The following is a 26,307-nucleotide window of genomic DNA, read 5'->3' on the forward strand; positions in this document are numbered from 1 at the left end:
TTAACAAATGCCGATGTGACTGGTGAGAACCTAGAGAAGGAGCTGGATGCAGTGGGAAGACAGGGAAAGATATAAATGGATGATGGATTTATGTTAGTTGAATTATTTAAATCTTTAATTTTGTTACAGAAAAAGTGCAGGAATTTCTCACAGACTTAAATGGAGGAGGTAGTTGGGCCATATGCGGGTTGGAGTAGTTTATTAACTACAGAGAACAAAACCCTTGGGTTATCGTGGCCACTTTATATTATTCTTCCATAATGGGTGTTCTTAGCAGCAGTTAGTGCTTCTCTGTAAGCTCTTTGGTAGTCAGAGAAAGTCTGGATGTGCATGGTGAGACCAGACTTACATGACATTCCCTCAAGGCGTCGGCCAGCTACTTTCATAGATCGCAATTCTGAGTTATACCAAGGAGCTGAACACTTAAAGGAAAACTCCTTATGTTTTCAAGGAGTTATTTTATCTAATGCTGAATGAAGAGCAGTGTTATAGTGGTCAACAAGTCAATCTAGTGTTTATAGAATAGGTGAAGACAGAAAAAGATCAGAAATGGATCCAGAAAGGGTACAAAAGCTCTCTTTAAAGCTCGCTCAGAATACTATTCTACAATAATAAATAGCAATAATAAAAATCCTTGGATACTGTTTAGGACAATTGCTAAGTTAACAAATGGAAATTCAGATCTAAAGTGTAAAATACCAACAGATATTAGCAGTACAGACTTTATGAACTTCTTCAATGAGAAAATTAAAAATATAAGATCCCAGATCTCAGCATCACAGTACAAACCGCATACTACTTAGCAGACCCTGTCTCGCATTGCATTCAGCACTTTAGTAATTTTAATCCTGTAACTGAGCAGGAAGTCTTAATTTTAATTTCTAAAATGAAACCCACTACTTGTTCCCTAGATCCAGTGCCAACAAAGCTTGTAAAAAGTGCAATGGATGTTCTTGCAGCGCCTATTCTGAACATTACCGATAGTTCATTATTGCATGGCACAGTACCTGATGCCTAAAAGCATCAGTCATTAAACCATTACTTACAAAGTCAGACCTAAACCCACACATACTAAATAATGATAGGTCTATTTCAAATTTACCCTTTCTCTCTAAAATACTAGAAAAAGTAGTTGCCAATCAGCTTCAGTCACACCTTATGCATTACAATTTATTTGAGAAATTCCAGCCTGGTTTCTGCACTGGTGATAGTAGAGAAACGGCACTAATGCGGGTTGTAAACGACATTCTGATATCCTCTGATGAAGGAAACTCCACTGTAATTATGTTGTTAGACTTAAGTGCAGCATTTGACACCATCGACTATTCTATTTTACTGCACAGGCTAGAAATTGATGTTGGGCTTACAGGTACTGTGCTTGCTTGGTTTAGTTCTTATTTATCAAATCGATTCCAATATGTACAGAAATGTGCTGACAGTACTCCATCATTATACACTGAAGTGAGATATGGTGTCCCGCAGGGCTCAGTACTGGGACCTTTACTGTTTTCACTTTACATACTTCCACTGGGATCTCTCATTAGGAAATATAATGTTAATTTTCACTCGTATGCAGATGACACCCAGTTATACCTTTCATTTAGATCAAATGAAGTTTCTCCGATGTTGTCTTTAATTAGTTGTGTTAGTGAATTAAAGGAGTGGATGGATGAGAACTACAGTGGAACCTCAGTTCATGGCCATAATTCGTTCCAAAACTCTGGTCGTAAACCGATTTGGTCATGAATCGAAGTAATTTCCCCCCTAGGATTGTATGTAAATACAATTAATCCGTTCCAGACCGTACAAACTATATGTAAATATATTTTTTTTAAATATTTTTAAGTAAATATAGTTACTTATACCATAGAATGCACAGTGTAATAGTAAACTAAAAGTAAAAACATTGAATAACACTGAGAAAACCTTGAACAATAGAGACAACTAACACTGCAAGAGTTCGCGCTATAGCGCTACGAACCGCTCGTTAAAAACTCTTTTTTTTAAATAAGTTTTAAGCACATGGAAAAAATGAACATTTGAAAAATCCGTAATTTAATAAACCAGCAAGAAAAGTGACATTGCAACAATGCACGCTATAAACCGATCACTGTAAACAGAAGTGAAGTTGAGGTTAAAATCCAATAGGAAAAATCTTCATTAAATACAACAAGGTTGAAACAATGCTCGGATCTGTCTTATTTAAAAACAAGCCTGGTGCATTCTTTAACTGCCTTCTCGGCCTTGTGCGTCCAACCATCTCTCTCGCTCGCGTGCGTGTGTGTGTCTCTCTCTCGTGTGTGTGTGTGTGTCTCTCTCTTGCTTGCGCACGCATGTGTGTCTCTCTCTCACTCGCATGCACGCGTGTGTGCCTCTCTCTCACTCGCATGCGCGTGTGTGTGCCTCTCTCGTTCGCGTGTCTGTCTCTCTCTCCAGCGTGTCTGTGTGTGTGACGCTGATCACAACAATATTTTGCCATCATTTAACTCAGTTGCAATCACCATTAATTTTACTGAATCAGCCCACATTCTAGGAGTTATCTTTGATGCTAGCATGTCATCTAAAGCACATGTTACAAAGTTGTCCAAATCATGTTTCTTCCATCTTAAAAATGTTAGGAAATTAAGAAAAATAGGATTTTGAGAAATTAATTCATGCATTTATTTCTAGTAGGATTGACTACTGCAATGCGGTGTCCACTGGATGTTACAATTGTTCTTTATACAGTTCTTAAATCCTTACACTGGCTTCCAGTGAAGTTTAGGGCAGATTTCAAAATCTTCCTGTTAACATATAAAACATTAAATGGCCAAGGTCCGGCTTATTTGTCTGAACTTATCATGACTTACAAACCAGATTGCACATTAAGATCTCAAGATGCTGGTCTGCTTATGATTCCAATGATTAATAAAATAACAGTGAGCTTTTAGTTACAGGTGCCCTAAGCTGTCGAATAGTCTGCCTGCTACTATAAGAGATGCCCCTTCGGTCTCAGCTTTTAAATGCTGGCTGAAGACTCACTACTTCAGTTTTGCATATCCTGACTAGAGCTGCTGATTAACTGTACAGACTGCATCTCTGTTGTTAGTCATTAGCACTAAAACATAAGTAACATGATAGTTATAATTTGTTACTAACCCTCACCTATTCTGTTTCTCTTCTTGGTACTCAAATGTGGCACTCTGTGACACGGCCCACCTGCCAAGTTGTTTTGCCTGCCTAAGGTAAAGTCATCCCCGATGGAGGATCGCAGGAGTCATGGGGTAGAGGGGTCCTTTCTTCGGATTGGCTGGCTAAACAATGTTTCAGCTGTGGGATGGCCAAATGGGGGAGGCAGCTTGATGGCTGAGGTCTCCAGGACTCTAAACAACTCCAAATCATATTATGTAATATCATCTACTGTTAAATTCTGCTCCGTACTTGCAAAATTTTTATTTTTATACTGTATTGAGGATTTGTTCTGATCTGTGTATTGTATTGTATTGACCCCCTTCTTTTTGATGCCCACTGCACGCCCAACCTACCTGGAAAGGGGTCTCTTTTTGAACTGCCTTTCCCAAGGTTTCTTCCATTTTTTCCCTACAAGGGTTTTTTTGGGAGTTTTTTCTTGTCTTCTTAGAGAGTCAAGGCTGGGGGGCTGTCAAGAGGCTGGGCCTGTTAAAACCCATTGCAACACTTCTTGTGTAATTTTGGGCTATACAAAAATAAATTGTATTGTATTGTATTGTGTTCTGCTATTAGTTTAAGAGCCAGACACTCGAAAGACAATGGACAATCAATTGGGATTCTTTTAATGTTTAAATCTACTCTGACAATTACTGCAAGTCCTCTGCCTTGTCTTGAGCTACGAGGCTCTGTGAGGAAAGTGTAACCAGGTGGTGTCGCCTCCGTGGTAGACATATATTCATTCGGTTTTTGCCAAATCTCCTTCAAACACAGCATATCAAGTTTAGTGTCAATAATGAATTCTGACAGAACCAATGCTTTGCCATTAAGAGATCTCAAATTAAACAATGCGATATTAGTTGATGAGACTTCTTTTTGCACAGAGTCATGGGCCATGAGTAGGATGGCGTATTCCTGAGCAAATGTTGCCTGTGATCTTTTCATTTGCAGCATGGAGGTGGTGGCGATCTGAACCATGATGTACATATTTCGGGCGTCGCAAAATACCGGTGTCTTTTACGATATTCCAGTCAGACCATTTGCTCTGGACAAACTGTTTATTATGAAGGAGTTTGTCACGAGATTATGTTAGCATGATACTGAGAAATACTTATCTGATAGCAGTGGAGAAGTAGCATGGCACAGCGGAGCTGGGGAGACGGGCAGGTGCGGTAGCGTAGATGAGCGGCAATAGCAAAGCAGCAGAAAGCTAAGCAGGAGGAGGTAGCAGGATTTGGAGGTTCCAACATACAGCCACAAACAAGTAACGCTGGGTATTATAGGCATGATCACCCCAGGGCCACAAGCCAGGTGGGTGTAAACATCAGATCAGTTCTTAGTCATAAAGCACAATAAAATGAATCAAGAGCAGACCAGCACAGCAAGGAGACAGATCATCCCAGGCTCCTAGATCACCAGGTACAAAGAAATGTTCATAGGTCTTGTCCCATGATCCACAGATTCAGTTGTTCCGAGTAAAGGTAAAGTCCATAAAGTCCGTAAAAATTAATCCAAATCCATACAATTCGAGTCAGCTGCATTCACAAACTATATGTACAATAAAGAAATAAAACAAGCATAAAAAAGTGCAGGATTAAGGCAAATTTTATGAAAAGTGTTGTTAACAGGGAGGAGCAGCAACAGCATGCGTGTGCAGCGTCCCCTCCTCTGTATTTCATAAGGTGCACTTTCAATTTTCAGACCTCCAATTGTGCATTCAAACATAACATTTACTTACATTAAATTTCACTTGCCACAAACCTATGTGATAAGCTATATCACAGGACATTGGGATACAAGGTAATAACTAACTAACTACAGCAGTTTAATGTTTGTTTAGTTTAGTAAAAAGTCAAAATAGTACTTACCTGCTGGGTAGGTGAGAAGGCTTCTGGAGCAAATGACTGCAGGGGTGGTATGGTGGCATGCCACGAGTGGAAACATTGTCAGGAGTTTTGACGTGGGTGTGAAGGCCTGTCACTTACTTCATTTCATGAGCGTCACTACGCTGACATCCTGGCACTGCTCCGTGCCATATTGGTGAGGACCAACTGTTTGGCTAAGCAAATTGCGGCAAGGTAACAGGCTGAAAATGGAGGCACCTAAGCCAGGTGTGCAGTGCAGCTGTAACACTGAAAAGTCTTGAAGAAAGAGAAAAAAATTGAAAGTATCTTCAAGAAGCTGCCGCATGAGAATTAGACACCCAAGATATACAGAGGCTTCTGTGTAGATAAATCCCATAGTGGTGGAAGGTCACAAGAGGTGACGCTGACTGGATTGTGTCGGGCTGGTGTTAATGATTGGCCAGGGAGATTAGCCCAGAATATAAAACTGAGAGGCACCCAGCAGTAGTAGTCTTTTTACCATCTGGATTGGGAGAGAGAAGATAGCTGAGCAATTTAGATATAGTGATCTTTATTGAGCATACTTGTATATAGAGCATTATTTGATTTCTTCACTAATTTCCTGTATTTTTGTACTTGTGACATTTTTTCACTTATGATTTTGATAACAGTTTTTTCTGTCCTCTTGATTTTTGTCCTTCTACCATACACCAAGATTTGAGCCACACGTTAAGCCTCCTAACCCCCTCAATCTTTTCTGGACTTGCGTGTGGCATAGGAAGTACTTCAGAGAAGAATACCTTGTTAGTTATACTTCTCATCCTCAAACTCCTTTGCTAAAAGGAAGAAGTTAGTTTATAAAAACATAAGAGTGTTATGTATCAAAGTGATTTTATATTCAATTTATGTTTCATCATTGTTTATTATTGCTATTGGTTTTCATTTGTTATTCTCTAATGGTGTACTGCTCCTTTAAATATCATTATGTTTTGTGTGTTTTGTGGGTGGTTCCCCAGGAGGTGTTGTTACTATGATAGCTTGACTTCTGAACCCTCCCTCTGTTGAGAAGGCTCAGGTGCCGGACATCATTTGTTTATTATGGAGTTTGTAAGAAATCTTTTCTATGTGGATTTACCTTTTTTCATTATTCTTGTTCTGCTCTGTTCTTGGATTACAGTAATCCCTCCTCGATCGCGGGGGTTGCGTTCCAGACCCCCCTGCGATAGGTGAAAATCCACGAAGTAGAAACCATATGTTTGTATGGTTATTTTTATATATTTTAAGCCCTTAGAAATTCTCCCACACTGTTAACATTATTAGAGCCCTCTAGACATGAAATAACACATTTTAGTCAAAAGTTTAAACTGTGCTCCATGACAAGAAAGAGATGACAGTTCTTTCTCACAATTAAAAGAATCCAAATATATCTTCTTCTCTTCAGGAGCAGAGAATTTCAGAGAGAGAGAGAGATCGCTCGCAAAGAAAAGCAAACAATCAAAAAATCAATACGTGTGCTTTTGTGCTTTTAAATATGCCGAGCACCGCAATAAAGCGTCATTTTTTTAGAGGAGCGTCAGTATCTTCTAAGCAAACAGCCTCTGTGCAAACAGCCCCTCTGGTCACATCTCCGTCAGGCGCAGAGAACGTCAGAGAGAGAGAGCGAGATTAAAGCAAACAATCAAAAAATCAATAAGTGTGTTTTTGGAAGCACCGCGATAAAGCGGCCGGCATTTCTTAGAGGTGCTTTCGTATCCACTAGGCAAACAGCTTCTGTGCAAACAGCACCTCTGCTCACACCCTCCGTCCAGGCAGAGAATGTCAGAAAGGGTGAGAGAGAGGCAGAGACAAGCAAACAATCGAGCACCGCACGGGAAGCATATCTTATAGCATTGAGGATTTTTAGTTAATATGTAATACCTGCACTGATTGGGTAGCTTCTAAGCCATCCGCCAATAGCGTCCCTTGTATAAAATCAACTGGGCAAACAAAGTGAGGAAGCATGTACTTTAAATTAAAAGACCCATTGTCCGCAGAAATCCGCGAACCAGCGAAAAATCCGTGATATATATTTAGATATGCTTACATTTAAAATCCGCGATAGAGTGAAGCCGCGAAAGTCGAAGCGATATAGCGAGGGATTACTGTATTCTTCTTGACTTCTTTTGGGACTTGTTTGCAATGGATTGCCTTTCTACAATAGTCCTAATGACAATTATTTATCCATTTTGAGCTTTTCTTTGCAGTTATCTATTTCAATAAAATAAATCTTCCACTTGTAAAGATTCTTTGTTTGCCCTTTTTAAGCAAGCCAATGGTTTATGGTCATCCGTTCTCTTGTGGGACTTTTTGTGATTTATTTTTGGACAATAAAGTTATTTTTGGGCCTGTGTAACAAGAGACATGGTACTAGTCTTTGGAGGCCTCACTATGTGAAAGGCTTTACATCCTAACACAGGGAAGGCAGACACTGCACTGCTAGTGAAAATGCCATAGGATTTCTTTCTTTATATTCATTATGTAAACACACAATAAAAAAACCAAGGTTGCCTGTAAAGTATAGATTTAATAAACCTTTCGTTTAAAACACAACACACTTTCACAAGAGTTAAATGGTTTTGAACTACAATCTGGGCTTGAAGCATACTGATAGTATGCCATTTTCAGAAGATCTCCACACTAGCAGATATCAACAGACAGTTCATAACTGGCACAAGTGGTTCATTTAGTTTCTCAGGAGACAGAGAGAGAGCATGGAGTTTTGTATCTGCCTTGGATACCAGTATTCAATGAATATTTACAGATGAAGGGACACTCACAGTCACAAAGGAGAGTTCAGAAGTGGTGTCCTGTAGCCAAAGTGGGCTGTACTTGACTCTGGAAGTGATTGAAGACTTTGGTTCAATGCCACCTCAGAACAGAGTTACAGTGAGACTAGAGTCATGATCCAAGTTGAAGTGAAGTTTGATTAATATAAGGAAGAAAGCCAAGTGTCATGAAAGACCGTGGAAAGTAAGAATAAAGGGTGTTTTTGTAGTACAAGATATGGACAAGTGGACAATGCATCTCACCTAGTAAACTGGTGTTGAAGACCAGGGAGACTAAGTCCTTGTGGTGCAACTAGGAGTCTGTTTTGTTTTGCTATTTTTAACTTGGTTAAAAACAGAACCATAATGATATTTTATTTTGGTGTTAATGTACTTTATTGCATCGTGCTGTTTCAGTTTATTAGGATGTTAGGGAAGGGGATGCATCAACACATACATCCACAAAGAAATATTGGTAGAAGGTTACAGTACTTCATTCTGAAAAAATACAAAGGAAGTTAGAGACACTTATGTTTCAGATGTTTAGCCCTCAGCTGATGTGTCACAGTGTGGAAATTTCCTTTTTACTTGATTTATCATTTAAATTATTTATGTTATGTAGTTGGAGGTGGTTGCTAAAAGGAACCATATGAAAAATCTGAGAGACCCTGACACAAGCTCTGTTTTCAAGTATAACCTCCACTCAAATATGGCAAAGTACTTCCTACTGCTGCCCCACACCTTCAGAAGGTCGTGTGAAGTTTGCATTCCTGCATGCTTATCTCTGGATGTTTTAGTTTTCTTCCTCCATTCCAAGATAAGGTGTGTTTTAGGCGAACTGATGGCTTGAAACCAACTGTGATGTGCTTATTCTTTGTTTGCCACTTGTTATTTAGTTTTTTTTTACTGTTATCATACTTTTATTTTTACTTGCTGTGTTTCCTGTTTTATTTTGATTGATATTATGTTTCAAATGGTATTATCAATCTACTTACAACTGAGAACATTTCTGTAGATATATTGCTAGAGTTTTTTTCTTTTACATTATTTATGCTTCAATATTTTTTTTCAAATTATGTAATGAAATTTGTTTAATGCTTAGGAACTCAGAAACTGAAGGAGATTCCATTAAAAGTTATGGTTAAATCTTTTCAATATAGCTATGGTTTTTCAGGGTACATTGGTGCATTTTTTCCTTCTTTATGAATAATAACATACTGTATGTGGAGATTAATCATGTAAGGTGGGAACAGTTGGGATGATTGTGTGTGTTTTGGGTAAGGGATGCAAGTTATGTGTGCTAGAATATTTTAAATAAAGTCTTTTAAGATACACTAGCATCTTTCTTCTTTCTCTATGAATATATACAGTATGTGAGGAATGGTTATGTATGAGTATGTAAATTTGGGTGTTTACTATATGTTTATGCTTCTGTATCTGTGGAGCAATTTTTCAATAAAGTTATGTCTGTTAAGGCACACTGGTATCTTTTTTGCCTTCTTTATGAATAATAGATTCAGTGGACTGGTTATGTATGGGTGCAGGTCTTTGTGTGTCTATATGTGTATGATAAGGGGTACAGGTGATTGTGTCTGTGTAAGTCATACTACCAAAATTGCCAAGTGCCTTGGGAGTGTAATAGATTCTCTTGCCAGTCTTTGGACTGTGTGTGCATGATCTGTGGTCATCTATAACTAAATAGCTACATGCCTTCCTGCATGGCCTGTCTCCAAACATGGTCACTATCCATCTATGGCCTACAGCCAAGATGGCCATCCCCTTCAGATTACAGCCAACATAGGTGTTCTATTTAGACTAAAGCTGACATGGCCAGCCCCCAATATGGTCACCCTTTAAAGACTATAACTATGATCCCACCCAATTCAGATTACATTCAACATGGCTGCCCCAGCAGGCTAAATCCAAAATGACTGCTACTACTTAAACTGAGACATCTAGTACAGCATAGAGAGTGAAACTTTACATTCTCTGCGTTACATCTTAGGTGTGCAGGTGGTGCTCAAGGGTAGAGGTTCTTCTAAATACTTAATAATGATTGGTTTAGAACACCTGTCAAATTTATACTGATGTATTTTGCTGTCACTTTATATTATTGATGTGCAGTAGGCCACATGAGTGTGGATGTGAGCATAAGGATGCAGGTTTCAAAGTGGATGGATCAATAAATAGCTTCTTTTCTGTTGGCTCTAATAATTAAATAAAAAAGGGTTAATTTAAACTGTATTTATTTAATTTAATTCGGCAATATTACCTTGGGAGTCAAATCCGTATACATTGTCATTGTCTACTGACAGCTTATATTTGTAATATTTGACAATGAACACCTCACCATGAGGTATATAAAATTCTAGTAAGTGGATGTGATTTTTTCCTATGAACCATTATTCAAAACCACTATTATTCACCTTGTTTTATATATGCTTGGCTTTGACTGAGATATTAAAGAAATGAAGATGTTCTTGGTGCACTGAACTAATGATAAATTATTACATTCACTTACAGTAATTCTGTTGCCGGTTATTCGTTAGATGTTTATAGATGCTGGTTTCCTACTAAATAATAATTTGCAAAAAGAAATGTTTTAATGATTATATTTTGAAGATAGAACTATAATCTCAACTAAGCTATCATGCAATGAGTTAAGTCAAGTTTATAGTCATTTGTACATAGTGCAATGAAATTCTTACTTGCATGTCTCTTCAGAAAATTGACAACAGCCTTTATTCTTTACTAGCCGACATAGTAAATTTTTAAATATTTGATATCTGTTACCCTATGTGTACCTTCAGCACGTTTCCTTGTTATCCTTGTGTGTCTGATCCTTTCTTGACTGGAGCATGTTTCTGTAAAGCCTTCTCAAACTCTGTGATTTCTTGGTGCCTAATTTGCCTTCTGTCCATTTTTATATTCCTGACTTTGAATGCAGCTCTCAATGTGCCTTCTATGCCTTTACTGCCTTTACTGCTCTTCTTGTGTCTCACATTCGCACTTCCTCTTTTTGCTCACATTATCAAAGCCAAACTGATTAATCAGACTACTTGGTGAGATTGGGCACACACACAGATCTTAGCATTTTATCATATAGAAGATAGCTTAATTCATAGAATCTATATATATAAAATTCTTTTCGCGTTGAGTGAAACGGAAATTACATATGACCACATGAAACGTAAATTATGTATGACCACAGGAACTAATCACTTAGTTTGTGGATGCTATTTTTATATCGTCTTTATGAATTGTTATTATTTGTGTGAGAGTTACTTTACTGATATTGAAAAGAAGTATACACAAACATGCCAATCTATCCCATAAAAGTGCGCCCCGTATCGCCCTCTCCCAGCCCTCCTCTCTGGACTCCAGCGCTGAGCCAATTGCCGACAGGCGCGTTCTGACAGAGTAGTTTTATTTATTCGTCCACGTGATTGGTAGTACTTGATAGTAGAAGAGATGAGGAAAACAGCTTTGCGTCTTTCTACTTTTTAACTGCACCGAGCTGTAAACAATGTGAAGATGACACCGCCTTCAGTGGCAAGGGGTCGTGAGAACAATGTGGATGCTCGGAGGCGTGGAATGTCGGGCTGCTCTGCTGGGTCAAGAGCTTCTTAGTTTCGGGCGGCGTCTTCTCTTCTTGCACTGTCTGTGACACTTCGAGTGCCCCGTCGGCTCCTGGGAGAGTGGAAATCATTGCGAATGAGTTTGATCAGCGCCATCAAAGCAAAACTCTCTTTCTAAATTGTGCTTCACAACTACTTACAGTCCCTTAAGGTGAGTTCAGGTCACTAAAACCCTGTACTGCTCAATGTATCTTTACTTCTTACATGTTAATGTTTTACTGTTTAATAATTAATATACTACATTTTATTTTTTTCCCTTGCATTCAGTGAGAGAGGCCACTGGGTAATCAGCTAGTACATTATAACAAAATGTTTTACAATTCATAATCAGTAAATGTAATGGCTTTTAATTACATTACAAATATAACATAAAGTTTACATAATTAAGGAACAACTGAACTGTAAGGCAAATTCAAGTCAGACTTAAGTGGTATGGGGCTTCTGGGCTTGAAACATTGCTTGGGCACTACCTCTGTGTTCTTAGGGAACCTTGGAAAAATGTTATTTTATTTTTAAGCTGTTAAGGTAAAACCAAGAAAAAATAAAAACAAAAATAAAAATAAAGTTTCTAAAATTCTGATAAATGGATGTGATTTAACATATTCAAAACAACTGTTATTATTTCATTATCTTGCATTCTGTTCTTTTGCTACTTTACTTATTCTCTTTAATAAAAATTTGTTGACAAAAAAATGGATCAAGCATTACAAATATGTTGTACTTGTGAAAATAAATCACCTTGACACAGGAAAAGGTTTGGGGCAGCTACCTGTATACTTGAATAAAGCTGCAAAATTGAAGGATTGGTAGTATGGCAGTGTACAGATTAAGTTCAAAACAGAAACCGAGAACTGAAGGAGGTCATCTGGCTTTTAACACTAGAATTACCAAAGCCTACGAAAAAACTCATAAATCCGGCCCACGTTAAATCCGTTCGTACCTCTCTGTCAGCGTCTTTTGTCTTGTAAATGTGCCGATCAGCACAAGAAGCAAGCAGCCTTCTTTTCCATCCCCCAGCTGACGCAGAACATGCACAAAGTTCTCCCAGCTCATTCCTTGATTATCTGGGAGTGAAGTTCTGGAGTTTTAGAGTGGAAATAATGGGTCATTATTTGGAATAAATACATTTTATATGTGTTATGTTTCTACAATAATCTGTGTAAACACATCGTTAACAGAAACATTTTTCATATTTCAGTAATAAATGAAAAAATGTAGACATAAACTATTGTGGCTTGTGCCTCCTCCAGACCGCGAGGGGGCGTCCGTCCTGGTTATGCTGGGGGCCACGGGTAGAGGGCTTGGAAGCCCAACCCTGTAGGGGCCCGCAGCCACCGCCAGGCGGCGCCCAGGTGCCTGAGGAACCCTGGAGCCCAGCACTACCGCCACACCAGGAAGTGCTGGGGGGAAGACGACAGGGGCTTTCGGGTGCGCAGCCGGCACTTCCGCCACACTGGGGTGTGGCTAGGACTGATTGCCGAGAAGCAGCTGGAGCCCTTCTGGGTTCCCATAAAAGGGGCCGCCTCCCTCCAGTCAAGGCGGAAGTCGGGTGGAAGAGGACGGAGCTGGAGTGAGGACTGCAGGTGGCCAGGAGAGAGAAAGGAACAGGACTGTGTGGCCTGGACTTGGGAGAATCGGTGCTGGAGGCACTGGGGTTTGTGTGTGCACGGTAAATTGTAAATATTATAATAGTTGTAAATAAGCAGTGTGTGGTGGAACTATGTCGTCCATCTGTCTGTGTCCGAGGCCAAGTTCACACTATGTAATGTGTGAAGCCTGAAGTCCAAAGATCAAATAAAAACTTTCACAAAAGGTTCAAATTGACTTGCTAAAATTATGTAAATGAAGGCTATGACTGAAGATCACTGGAAATGTTATCTTAAATGACATAGGCAGATGATAAGCTTGCAAAGAAGAAACATTGAAATGCATAAGGGCAGCCTAGAAAGTTCTATTTTAAGGAAGGGCATTTTTTAAATTTACCAAATGTATAAAAAAAGCAAAACTCTCAAACCATTGGAAACCTTTAATTCATACCCATGTATTACCATCCTGGTCTGATTCGGAATTGCCCTTACTCAAACCCTTTAGCTGCCTCCCATGCACACGTGTGTGACAAAGACAGCCCAGACCTGTCGGGTCAGGCAACCCTAACCGAGAGGTCATGAACCCGAGAAAGAGCATCGGCGTTGGCTTGAAGAGAGCCCCAACAATGAATGAGTGAAAACTTGTATGGCTGGAGGTCAAGAAACCAGTGGGTGACCCACAAATTTGACTCTTTTTGCAGGGCCATCCACTGTAAAGGTGCATGGTCCGTGACAAGGGTGAATTCCCAGCCCAACAAGTAGTACCTCAGCTGAGTAATTGCCAATTTAATCACCAAAGCCTCCCTCTAAACCGCCACATACCTGGTCTTCCAGCTCAGGAACATGATGGGGTGTTCCACACCAGTGACGCTTTGGCTCAGCATAGGACAGTGTCCGAAGCATCTGTCTGGAGGACAAAAGGTAAAGAAAAGATAGGTGCTTTCAAAAAAGGTGCGGATGTAAGGGCCTGAATCACTAAATGCAGTGCCTGTCTTTTCAGTCCATACCACAATGTTTGGGGCCCTCTTCTTTGTCAAATCAGTCAAGGGCACCACTCTCTCCGAGAACCGGGGAAAAAAACAGCAGTAGTGCCCTGCTAACCCAAGAAAGACTTGGACCTGCCGCTTGGTTCGTGGAAGGGGCCATTTCAAAATGGCATCTACATTGGAGCACTGTGGCTTCATGGTATCCTGACCCACCAGGTAGCCTAAATACTTGGCTTCACTCAATCCAAAGAAACATTAAATTGAAGCCCAGCCAATCCAAATCTCCGTAATACCGCTTTTACCTGCTGTATGTGTTCCATCCATGTGCTGGAATAGATGACCACATCATCCAGGTAGGCAGCACTGTATGAGTTATGAGGCCTGAGCACTTTGTCCATCAGACACTGGAAGGTTGCCGGAGCTCAGTGTAACCCAAATAGAAGGACACGATACTGCCAGTGTCCACTAGGGGTGCTAAACGCGAGCTTAAGCTTCGAGGAATCCGTCAAAGGAACTTGCCAGTACCCTTTGTCATGTCCAGTGTGGTCAAATATTGAGCTTGTCCAAGCCTCTCGGGGAGGTCGTTCACTCATGGCATTGGATAAGCATCAAATTGGAAGATTTGATTAAGTCAACAGAAGATGTGCAAAACCTCCAACTCCCGTCATGTTTGCGACCAATACAATTGGACTGGACCAGGGACTATGACTTTCCTTGATTATTCCTAGTTCCATCATGTGCTTGATCTCAAGCTCCAATTCTACTCTTTTTGCCTTGGGAAGACGATACGGACGTTCTCAGACTATAACCCTGGGCTCTGTCACAATGTCATGCTCATTTAGAGAGGTCCTTCTGGGGTTTCCATTCACTATCTCCGGGACAGACAGGATAACTGTTTCCAGCTCCTGTCGCTGTCTGGGACTTAAATCTGCACCAAAGTTAAGGCTAGCCGTGTGAGCAAAGAGTGAGTGGGGCTGACCGTAGTAGAGATCGGAATCCCTGTCTTTCCACAGTTTCAGCAGATTTACATGATAAACCCACTCCCTCTGCCGACGATTGGGTTGACTCACCAAATAGTCGACGAGTCCTTACCTCTCCTCAACTTTGTATGGACCTCACAAATGGGCAAGTAACTTAGACTGGAAGGTAGGTACTAGGACCTTGACGTGATCTTCCGGGCAGAACTCCCAGAGAGACGTGCCACGGTCGTAATATTGCCACTTCCATGTGACTTTTAAGGAGGGGCCAAATTTTACCAAATCTATTGCACAATTGCGCGATATATTCCAATATATTTGTAGAGGGAAGAGCCTCTTCCCATCCTTATTTTAACATATCTAATATGCCCCAGGGTTGTCGCCCATACAACAATTCAAAAGGGGAGAACCCCATGGAGGCTTGGGGGACTTCCTGATAGGCAAAAAGGATGAGGTGGAGGAGCTGAGACCAGTTTCTTCCATCTTCGTTGACCACCTTACAAAGCATTTGTTTGAGAGTCTGATTGATTCTCTCTACTAAACCGTCGGTTTGAGGATGATATACCGCGGTCTTTAGATGCTTTATTTTAAGTAACTTGGCAGTCTCCTTGAATGTCTCCGAGGTAAAAGGCGACCCTTGGCACGTCAGGACTTCCTTAGGGCCTACTAATTACCATGCAATGGCTTTAGAATTGGCTGAGTGCAATGGAACAGCTTCGGGGTATTTGGTAACATAATCCACAAAGACTAAAATGTACTTGTGTCCTCAGGCTGAGGGCTCTAGGGGTCTGACTAAATCGGTCCCAATTCTGTGAAAGGGAACATCAATTAGGGGAATAGGAATGAGAGGAGCACGGTCTTTCCTAGGAATTTGTCATAATTGACACTCTGGGCAGGAAGTGCAAAAGCGATGAACGTCCTCATTGATCTGCTCCTGGGTTTTCTTGGTGCCCAAATGGCCACCTAGGAGGTGGGCGTGTACTAACTCACAGACCTGCCGCCGGAAGGTCCACGGTATTAGCAGTTGCCTCCTCTCCTTCCCGTCATGATCTGCTATGCAATACAGAAAGTGAGGACCCAGTGGCATTGACTGGTGAGTGCGCTGGCCATTGACTAGGACCACTGCATTTTTGGTAAACTTAAGGGAATCATCATTCCACTGCTCTCTTTTAAAAAAAGCCGGCGTTTCTCTAAATTGAAACTGCAAAAGGGAGAGAGGGTCCAGGCTGATCTCAAGGGGTGTGGTTTCCTCCTGTTTCGTCTCGGCACTGGTGGATGACGTATTAGCATGCAACGGTCCGGGAGTTGCCACGTCACTCAGCGAGGCCGCTTCATCTCTCTCCACTGGCTGATTACACAGCGTGGAGGCAGCTTGAGATGGCTCATCCCCGTTTTAACATCTAGTCCTAAGTTAAGCACAGGAGTGATATGTGTCTCACCGCTTTTTATTTTAGACCACTCCCACCCCAGTATCATCGGATGAGGTGGATTCGGGAGGACAGCCACGGTTAATTTCCATACCAATCCTCCGTAACTGATGACACAAGTGGCAGACCTGTACCAGCGGATTTCTCCGTGGACACAGGTTATACTGGTCTTAATCTTTAACCACTGTCATGGCAGCACAAACCGGCGGGCTGCAATGGTAATGTTGCTGCTGTAATCGAACAAGGCTGTGGTGTTGTACCCGTTTATGATCACCATGCCTGTGTGTGGGACCGCCAACGGGTTAGTCAGAGCACACCAACCCCTCCTACCCCTCCACCTGCATTCCTCCTTGTCCCCAAGTGGTTTGAGCGCCCGCGACTCTTGGGACATCGGCACATTTGGGGCTAGGTTTTTGGACGTTGGATGGTTCAGCTCCCTGAAATTGTGAGGCCATCATTTGTGTCTCCAGGAGCTCTATGAGCTCTGCCATGTTCTTAAACTGTTTACCCCAGACTGGCTGGGTGGAGCCATGGGGTAGTGTTTTCAGGAGCAGGTAGCAGGCCACCTGCTCTATTACTTGGTAGGGCTGGTTCTCCTGTGGCTATAGCCACTGCCCTACCCTTGCCCATAAGGACCAAGCTTGTTGAGGAGTTGGCCGCTCGGAGTCAAACCTCTAGTTTCTCACTCTAGTCACCTGCCAGTCTGAGGAGCCCCTAGGTAGAAATCAGGGCTCTGGCTTCACAGGGAGGCAGGCACTCTCCTCTGAGAGAGCATAATAAGCCCCTTTTGCCTCCCCCCTCCGGAGCAGCCCAATTCTGTGAGCCCCACCCGCACACTCCCTGGCTTGCCTAGGTTTCCTAGTGAAGCGTGCTAGGAGCAGAGCTCGTACCAAGTCTCTGTGAACCACGGGACACCCTCCCTGCCTGAAAACTTGGCCCCGGTACGCTTCCACCTGGGTACATTGCAGGTCCTGTCCCCTTCTCTTCCGGGACCTTTTCATCCTGCCGACTATGCCACTGTTACTAACTCTCAACAAAGTTGCGAAACAGAACTGAGGGAATAGGGATAAGGTGGAGGCTTTTAAAGGAGAAGACAGGAAGTGAGATCAAAGGGGTCGGGCTCATGAGGGTCTTCAACCATTGGCTCGAGCCCGGATGTGACATCACAGGGGCCGGAGCCGGCAAGGTCTTCTTCCATAGGCTCGGACCCGGAAGTGATGTCAAGAGGACCAGGTGGAATCTCCTGTGAATGGTCTGCAGGAAAGGGAGAAAAAGAGTCAGTGCACTCTGTCACATCCTGGCCTGATTTGGAATTGCACTTACTCAAGCCCTTTAGCTGCCTCCCATGCACACGTGTGTGACAATAGTTTAATATATAATACATAATTAAAGTCTACTTCTGTTATGAGGTTATCAGTGCACATATAGGGAATCAGTGCAAAAACTTGAAATGTTAATTCTTTATCATCCAAATGTAAATTTAATGCATGTAGATTGAATATGTTTCTTTTGGTTTCAGATGGTTTCTCCATCACTATAATATAGCACCATTCTGGTATTACCTTGGTAGTTATAAAAAGAATTGCTTTGTGAATTAGATTTCCTTCTAGAGTACCTGATTGTAAGGAACTAAAATATAAAACTATTTTTCCTCTTGAGCTCATGATTGAGACCATTAGCAGCATGGAACCTTTAATGAATCATGAGAAAATATCTTTAAGATAAGGAAAGAAAATGTTACTACTGGCAAACCCTGTCACCAATGTCACATTCAGCAAAGTCTCAAAATGAAAATATGGGCACAGAATAAAACCTAATAATTGTGCCTGGTTGAGAAAAAAAGCAGCAGAAAAAAACAAACAAGCTTGCCCTTTAAAGGATAATAGGCAGATAGATCAGGTGATAAATGAGCCATGCAAAAGAGAAGCCAGAAATTCTAATCAAAACTTTGTAACCAAAATAGCAAATTTACCAACCAGCTAACCAAAACAGCAGACAAAAATTGAAGCCCAAAAGGAGCTATGCACAGGTACAAAAAAAAAGAAAACAAAAAAAATCAGTGTAGAAAATAAATCATAAAGAGCAAGGAGGTTTGTTTTTTTATTCAAAAACTAGGATGCTGACAGGACGGCATCTCTTATAAGCTGATACCCCACACGACCCCCAGGTTGCACAGATTCAAAAAAAGTCACAGAACGGTAGTGGAATAATAGAAATTCAAAGTGGCGTTGATAAAATTCAAATAAATTATGTATGAATCAGGCAACATAAATACTCAGGAAAATAAAATAATAAATAGCTTGTCCTCTCCCTTAACTCCCTTCCTGCCTCCTTGAATAAGGCTAAAATATCAGCTATTTCAGAGACTCTGTCCTCTGACATGTCACGATAAGTGTAGCACTCCTGAAACAGATGCTAACAGAGAATTATAAAATATGAAAGATTTTTCTGTCCTGAATTGGTTTTGGGAGGATCAGGGGCCTCATGTATAACGGCATGCGTAGAATTCGTACTATAACATGGCCTAAGCACAAAACCCGAAATGTGCTTACGCACAGAAAAATCCAGATGCAGGAATCTGTGTGTACTCCAACTTCCAAGTTCTTCCCCTACATAAATCCCGATCAGCGTGAAAAGTAACGCTCGTGCACGCGCTTTATGTAACACCCCAACTCCTCCCAGAATTACGCCTCTTTAAATATGCAAATCAATATAAATTACCCTTAAGCTCAGCCTTCTGTGAAATGACAATGGGAAAAGCGCGGGGGAAAATATAAGAATTTCAGCAAATACCAAGTGGAGGCAAAAGAAAAACATACTATTCGTTTATTTAAACCATGGTATAATCAACAAAAGGAAGTTGATCGAGTGACATAGCGTGTTGGAGAAACTTGAAAGGCCACGTTCACAAAATCGCACAGTACTGGAAATAAAAAAGAAGCCACATATCAAAGTCACCGTGAAAAGGCGAGTTGTAGCCCACTGTCTGAGTGTCATAAAAAAGCTTATTAGGTTACAGAGAAAAAAAAGGCACACAGTAGGGAAAAAGCACGAAATGTCCACTTCAATCTCGAAATTTTCACTTTAATCATGTAGTTTATTTTGTCATTAAAGTAGAACATCATAAACTTCATCTTAAAATCGTTTAATTAACCAGTTTCTCAAATCACATCGTAATTAAAGTAGCACATAAAATGCTGTGTTTTGTATGTGATCTTCTATGTGCTCTATGTGTGTGAATCAGTACTTGCTTCTTAAACCGGCTCTCTTCCTCCAACTGGACACAGAATCCATTGCATTCATGATATTACAGCTCTCTAAATAACTAAAATACTGAGATGTATGCGTGATATTATTTGCATGATGATAGGAGTTAAAGCACGCTATTAAAAATGGGTTTCACGGTGCAGTGATTGTGTGCGACCTTCGATGAAATAATTTATTGCAGCAGTACTCAGGGGTGGCTCTATGCTTGTGGAGGCCCTGGGCAGAGAAAGAATCGGTGGCCCCTTCACCTGCCGATGTCAATATAGTATCTTATGCACGGTGGATGGCCACGTCCGTTGCGGACACTGCATATCCGCCTCGTGCTCATGACACAAGCATTTAACTTTTGCCGAAATTTGTCGCTGCATTTTTATCTGTGTTGTTATTTTCTCTTTCTGTTTTATATTCAATATATATGAGCGTAGCCGCCCCTGCAGTCCTTGTTTTTCTTTCTCCAAGTAATCGATTGCCACACAATCAGCTCTGTAATAGACGTTAATCCATCTGTAAGCTTAGAGCGCCGATTGTTCAAAACGTTTAAGGAACATTGAAATATCTTCGTAGTACATGTTTAATTATTCTGTCCTTCACGACAGTCCCAGTGAAGAATATAGATTATTTAAATGAAGTTAAAGTTTTATCTGTATAATATAATAAACATATTTTGCTGCATTTCATCTTAAAAATTATATCGTCATCATATGCAAATATGTGCTTTATAAAGTGGCTCAGGTTGTGCAATATTATAACTGTAGTGCAATTTTACAGTGGGGTGATTGTACTTATAAGTACAAACAGTTCTACAGGGAGCAATTGACTAAGTGAGTTTAAAGTTCTTGGGATGAAACTGTTTGTGAACTGCGAGGTCTGTACAGGAAAGGCTTTGAAACGTTTTGCAGTGGCTGTGGTAGCGTGTCCTTGAAGCTGTATACTGATAATTCTCTTTCCGATCAGCTGCTGCTGTGATTCACACTCAGATACAGTGATACAAATACTCCGAGTGGTGCAGTGAGAGTAATATGGAAAAAGATGATCCGCTGTGGCAACTCCTAACGGGAGCAGCTGAAAGAAGAAGAAGAAAGGTGCAGTGAGAGTAACAACACTAAAGCAGTTATGGTATTTGGAATACTATGGCTATTCCCTGGACCATTATATTGTTACAAGTTAATTACAATCAGGTGCATTACACTAATAAACAATATGCGGTTAGTTTCAGTGTATTTATAAAGCCGCGTCAGGAAAATAAGGTGTAACCACACAGGAACAGTAGCACTGCTTTGACGCTGGGTGCCACCAGTCTGCAAAACCCAGCGGAGAACTTGCGTACGACAAGGTATGAGGTACCGTGGAAAAGTGTGTGGCTTTACGCCAAGTGTAGGTTTTATACATCGCGATTTTAACTTGGAAAAGTTCTTAAGCAACATTTCTGTGCATACACACCGTTTATACATGAGGCCCCAGGTCACAAATAAATTCACAAAACAATATTTACATTGCAGAATCCAAATCAAATGACTGTTGTTACTTGACGCTGTCCTTCTATACTTGCTCTCACACTGAGCTGTGCTCCTCTGTGAGATATACGGAGGTGATCTCCAGACTACTGCCTGCACTCCAGTTATATTTTTTGGTGTTCCCAGTAGTTTCATTGCCATCAAGGAAACAGTTTACATGGTGTTTTACAAAAAGAATATACAGAGTGGTCTCTTCTGAATCACTCTCAATGTCCTGGGCAATTTGGCCAGGATATTTTGTGAATTCTGATTTAGCACGTTCAGCATAAACACTGCCCTTCAGCCAGTACAGGTTTTTGGAAGATTGAGTTTTTGATGGTAGAAAGTCACTGTGCAAGTCAGGCGAAGTTATTTACATCAGGCCAGTTTAGAACCTACAATTAACCTAGTAGCATATGCTGTAGGTGGAAAGAAGAATCAATGCAGGAAACCCAGCTGAACCAGTGAGTGACTGGTAAACTTCACACTGAAGCCACCTCAATCAGATAAATCAACCTGGATCTACATATTATAAAATAACAATAATCTCTATATCATTAATCTCTATATCATTGTAGGAGGAGGGAAATTAGAGTTTTAGAAAATAAATGAATTTTGTATTTTATTCACTTGTAATACTTGTAATCACATAAAATGGTTCAGGCAGTGAGAATAAAAAGTAATCTAGATTGTTTTAATTTTTAACAAATTCTCTTCCTATTTCTGAGATCCTTAAAAATAAAATAATGTGATATTTATTATTCCCAATATTCACTTCAATCAGTCAAGTTATTTCTCATTTGTAAGATTGTAAAAATCATATAGGCAGATCTCTATGCTTCATAGCAAAATTATTAACAGTATTCCCTTGGCTCTTTCTTTAATCTGTGTCGTTTTTTGCAGCATTGCTAACCCTTGAGTTTTTAACCAAAATATCATGAAAAAGATTTCACCCACAGATAAGCCACATCTGAAAATTTAGTTCTGGAAAACAAAGCATTCATTTTTAAAGTAATGAGTAACATGAGACAATGCTTATTTTATTGAATTAAAAATACCTGGGTTGTGTAATAAAAAAGAGATATGCAGTATTGCATTACAATCAAGGCTTTTAAGAATATTTCGCAGAAATATTGCCCTTTTAAAATGTTGCCTGCTCCAGTCTTTGTAACATTGTACACAACCTTGTCCTCTGACTGGATGGTGACAACTAGCAAGGTAGAGGTTAAACACTTATATAGCATGCAATCATCTAAAAAGACCTGAATAAAATTATAGGTATATATTTAATCATGTGTGTGTTGAGGGATACATTTAATCTGCCCAGTGTAGTGTCACCGGGAGCCAGTGATAATCGCAACAGCACTGGGTGTAAAGTAAGAAGCAAACATGGTATACCAGTTCATTATAGGACATAATTGCACAGCAAAGCAGTAAAAAGTGCACTGCCTAATATCTTCTAACAGAAACCTAAAATAAAGTATCAGTTTATTTTTAGTCCAGCTATGAGCAGTCACTATTTTCAAACAGGGGTCTTGTGTTTTGGGTAAAAAGGGGAATGGATGTTATTTACTTCACCCACATGAAGATCTAAATTATATTTATAAAACACAAGAAAATGAAAGTATTTAATGACATCTCTTTTATTACTGACTCAGGTGGGGCAGCAGTCCTTGTCCTCCTAGATATTTCTGCAGCTTTTGACACTATTGATCATGAGATCTTGCTGTTGTGGCTTGAACATCTGGTGGGGCTTAAAATGGCTTCTCTTAAATAGTTCAGGTCATATCTTACTGGTAGACACTCTTCAGTGGCTCTCAATTCCTCTTTTTCATCTACTGCTCCTGTTAAATGTTGTGTTTGTCAGGGATTCATTTTGGTCCCTATTTTATTTTTTATATATATCTTCATCCTATAGGAGCTATTTTTAGGAAGTTTAATATTTTGTTTTACTGTTATGCTGATGACATGCAGGTTTATATTACTGTGTGTAATTCTGCAATAAATTGGCTGTGCAGCTATCTTGTTTAACCAAAATCCTAGATGGCTGACAATTTTCTCGATCTAAATCAAAATAAAACTCAAGTGCTGACAGCTGGCTCTGCCACCAAAGCTCAAATTGGTTTTGAACTTCTTCGCTCTTTTGTGGACTTTTGCAGAACTCATGTTTGGAATCTTGTAGTTATTTTTGACAGTAAGCTCTCTTTTGATATACAAATTAATTATGTGGTCAAGAGTTGCTTTTTCCAGCTTCATCTTTTAGCCAAGGTGAAGTCTTTTGCATCTCCTAGGGATCTTGAGAAAGTTATTAATGCTTTTATCTTTTCTCGGCTAAATTACTGTAACTCATTGTATTCGGGGATCAGTAAATCCCTGATATGCAGGTTGCGGCTGGTTCAGAATGCTGCTGCTCATTTTTTTGGTTGGGGCAAAAGGTTTCCCTCTGTATCTCCAATTTTAGCCTCTTTATACTGGCTGCCAGGTAGCTTTAGAATCAATTTTAAATTTTTGCTGCTGGTTTTTAAATCACTACATGGGTATGCTCCTGCCAATTTATTTTAATTGTGTGTTATACACCAGCCATCCATAGAGCTTAGATCTTCCAGTCAGTTGTCTCTTGTGGTCTCTTTGTACTAAGTGCAAAACTAAGGGGATCAGAGCTTTTCCATCTGCTGCACCTCATCCGTGGAATTCTTTACCTAATTACATTAAGGTGTAACCTTCAATTGAATTGTTTAAAATGATATTGAAAATGCATTTCTATTCTCTAGCTTTCCATGATCTTCAGTTATACTGATGTTTCCCTCTTTGACTGGGTGGGTCCAGCTCCACACTCCCTCTTCCAGATTCATGAACCCTTGACCGCAACACCGTAATTTAACCAGATGAACTAGTCTGATGGGGACAAATCAAACTGAGCAAGGGGATGATGCAAAATGTGCTTTTATTAAAAACAAATAAAACCAAAATCAAAACAGTGTCCATAGTGCAGTTTTCCAAAATGTTCCAATAAATAATCCATAAAAAGTGTTTAAAACATAACTAAGAATCTGCAGCTGTCACTGGGGCAAATCAGACAAGCACAGCTCCTTCTATGTTTCTCCAGCTCACCTATGGCTCACTCAACTGGAGAGACTTCAGCCACTGCGGTCCTCTCACTAACAACCCCATCTTGGCTGCCGCTGATCCCTCCATCCCTCGACTCCCTAGGAAGGATGCCACCTCGACCGAACCCACTCCTCTACATAATCAAAGGGTGCGATCCTGTCCTTCGAGCACTGATCACACGCTCTAACACGGGACCCCTGACCTTGCTGACCTCTCTCTATCAACTGGCTAGCTTGTCCACTTTCTTTTCCCCAATGCTGCTGTCACTCTCGCTCTCTGCCTCTTTCGTTTTTTCTTTTCCGTCCTTTTCTTTTTCTCTGCCACCCCATACTTATATGGCTCTGACATAGACTAACATGGCCAAATGGTTTATTTAAAAACTAGTCATTCAGAGCTGCAGACCCGTTACACCACACCATCTTCTTAGTCATTTGTTTGTTTCAGTTTACTACTGGTTATTTTTTACTGTATTTTATTCTATTAAATTTTTTTTGCTTATTGTATGTTTTATTGTAAAGCTGGCTACAGAGTTACTGATGTTGTTTTAAATGTGCTCTATAAATAAAATGACATTAACATGAACAACACATAGGTGTCTGTAGATATAACTTAGACCTAAAAGCTATCTTGATTCCAGAGAGTAACCTAAGCACATGAAGCCTGCTACAGTTTTACTAATGTTACTTATCAACCAATTACGCATGACACCCACCATGAGATTCTCCATTGGGTGCGTCTCACATCAGCCTGCTAACAGTGATAGAAAGAAAGTGGAAAATCTCTCCACACTGGGTGTCTGTATCTGCTTTATTACTTCAATCACTAAAGATATGCAAAAGAAAGCTAGTATTAAATGTAGTAATGTCAGGCTAAGAAATTAACAGAAAATTAAAAAATGTACAGAAATCCTAATAAAAATGCACCCTTCCTTCTAAATAAGAAGTAACATAAACAATACTTTCTGTAAAGACATTGTGGAAGACTGCCGGCTTCCCAGGCCGGTCCGCAACCCCAGGCCGACAGGAGGAGCTCTCCCGACACCAGGATCGTGCCCCGAGGTCCAGCAGGGCCTTATCGACTCTGTAGTGTTTATACACAACCCTGCTGGATACCTTGGGGACCACCAGGAGTCGCTGTGGGGGGACTTGTGGGATCGGTTGTGCCTTATGACCCGGGAGTACGTCACAGTCACGTGACGGGAAGGAATGGCGTGCTCCCAGGGTGATGTGAAAGACTGATTGCCCTGACCCGGAAGGAATAAGGAACTGTGGACTGCTGGGACAGGAACACCTCCGGGTCAGGGGCTATAAAAGGACGGTGCCTCAGTCCAGACACTGAGCTGTGCTGGGTGGGAGAGGAGCAAAGTGTCTGGGCGAGGAGGAGAGATTATTGTGTTTATTTGTAGTTAATGAGTAGTGTGGAAGGTGCTTGGTGCACTGAAAGAAAATAAAAAGAGTCTTGGACTGTTACCTGGTCTCCGGAGTTGTACCTGAGGGTTCAAGGGTGCACTACTGCCCCCTACTGCCACACTGGCATAGTCGGCAGGATTCTCTGGCCGTCTGTTGGCAGAGGACCTGCATAAAAAACAAATTTTGTGTGGGCAGACAACCCTCGGTCGATTCCCCATTTTTCCACGGAGGTGCACAACACCACCCGCTACCAAGAAAGCGGCAACAGTGCGTGCTATCCCGCTCTATAGGGCCATGGGAAAGAAAACTGGAAAAAAGGTCAGTCCCAGCCGCCTGCAGGGCATGACGGACGCCGAGATGTCCTGGACCCTCCTGACTGGGAGTGAGGAAGACAAAGCGCTAATCCGGGCGAGCAGAGGCCGGGTAGCGAAGAACTTCGGGACACGGGCGGCTGTCGAGCGCTTCGGACCCCCTAGACAGTCCGGGGGTGCCGCCATCCGCTACGAAGGCAGCTGGAGGTAAAGCGGCCGGCGTTTGACTTAGTTTTATCATTTTTGCAGCGCCCGCCGAGAAACTTGCAGCGGTGCCGCGACTGACTGCCTC

This window comes from Polypterus senegalus, chromosome 4 (assembly GCF_016835505.1).
Source record: "Polypterus senegalus isolate Bchr_013 chromosome 4, ASM1683550v1, whole genome shotgun sequence".
In the NCBI taxonomy this organism is placed as follows: domain Eukaryota; kingdom Metazoa; phylum Chordata; class Cladistia; order Polypteriformes; family Polypteridae; genus Polypterus; species Polypterus senegalus.